The sequence below is a fragment of the Rhinolophus sinicus genome, linkage group LG02 (assembly GCF_036562045.2).
Source record: "Rhinolophus sinicus isolate RSC01 linkage group LG02, ASM3656204v1, whole genome shotgun sequence".
Taxonomy (NCBI): domain Eukaryota; kingdom Metazoa; phylum Chordata; class Mammalia; order Chiroptera; family Rhinolophidae; genus Rhinolophus; species Rhinolophus sinicus.
This window is the reverse complement of record NC_133752.1, coordinates 133,713,234-133,714,113: the sequence shown is the minus strand read 5'-3', so window position 1 is coordinate 133,714,113 and position 880 is coordinate 133,713,234. Positions and strand designations below refer to the sequence as shown.

At 38.0% G+C, this 880-nt stretch overlaps 1 non-coding gene across 1 annotated transcript; it reads left to right on the top strand.

Moving 5' to 3' along the window:
- Positions 1 to 304: 304 nt before the first annotated feature.
- LOC141570347 (U6 spliceosomal RNA) lies at positions 305 to 411 on the top strand. Its single transcript, XR_012494342.1, has one exon. It is a non-coding gene; the product is annotated as a U6 spliceosomal RNA (small nuclear RNA).
- The last annotated feature ends 469 nt before the right edge of the window (positions 412 to 880 follow it).

Genomic DNA, 880 nt, shown 5'->3' with positions numbered 1-880 from the left:
GCTGGGGCATCATTTGTATCCCGATGGTCCCTAGATGAGGAGAGATAGATTTTAGTTAATAGATTAAAAGCACTGGCCCAAGGAGCAGGACTCAAAGTCCATTTGGATTCATTTCAGGCGGCATTGTTTACCCAGGAGTTGGGGCTGGAATGACCTGGGGAGAATGTTGGGCTACAATGATTACAATCAACAAGCTGAAGTCACAGGCTAAATAGTAGGTATTTGAAGCAGGGATGAAAGACATTCTATGACTCAGGCTAGGAGCAATCTTTAGGATTAAGAAACTGATGTGAAAAGTGATTAAGTGCTCACTTTGGTAGCACATACACTAAAACTGGAATGCTACAGAGAAGATTAACACGGCCCCTGCACAAGGATGATATGCAAATTTGTGAAGCATTCCATATTTTTTTGACTCATTTGTTCGTTATTCATTATCATTCTAATTAAATGTTTTGGCAAATTGAAAATAAAGTGATTAAGAGCAAGGACAGGGAGCTAAGGAACGAGGGAAAAAGAGACTCAAAATTTCTATACTGAGGCGGCTCCCCCGTGTCAGTCACTTAAATTCTTGGGGATCAGTTTCTTCATCCACAACATACCTATTTGAAACAGATAATCAAAAACCCTTGTGAGGACTAAATTTTAATCTTTCAATCACTGATCAAAATTAAGAACTAACAGTTTTTTATTTATTCATGTATTAAATATTCATGAGCAATTGGGTAGATTGCACATAGCATTAGGCGCAAGTCACTGAGATAAGGAAGTAGAACAAAATAAACACAAAGCTTATAGTCTAGCTGGGAGTTAGGCATTAAGCCAATAATCACACAAGTAAATAAGTAATCACACATTCCTTGTGATAGGTGTTGTGAAG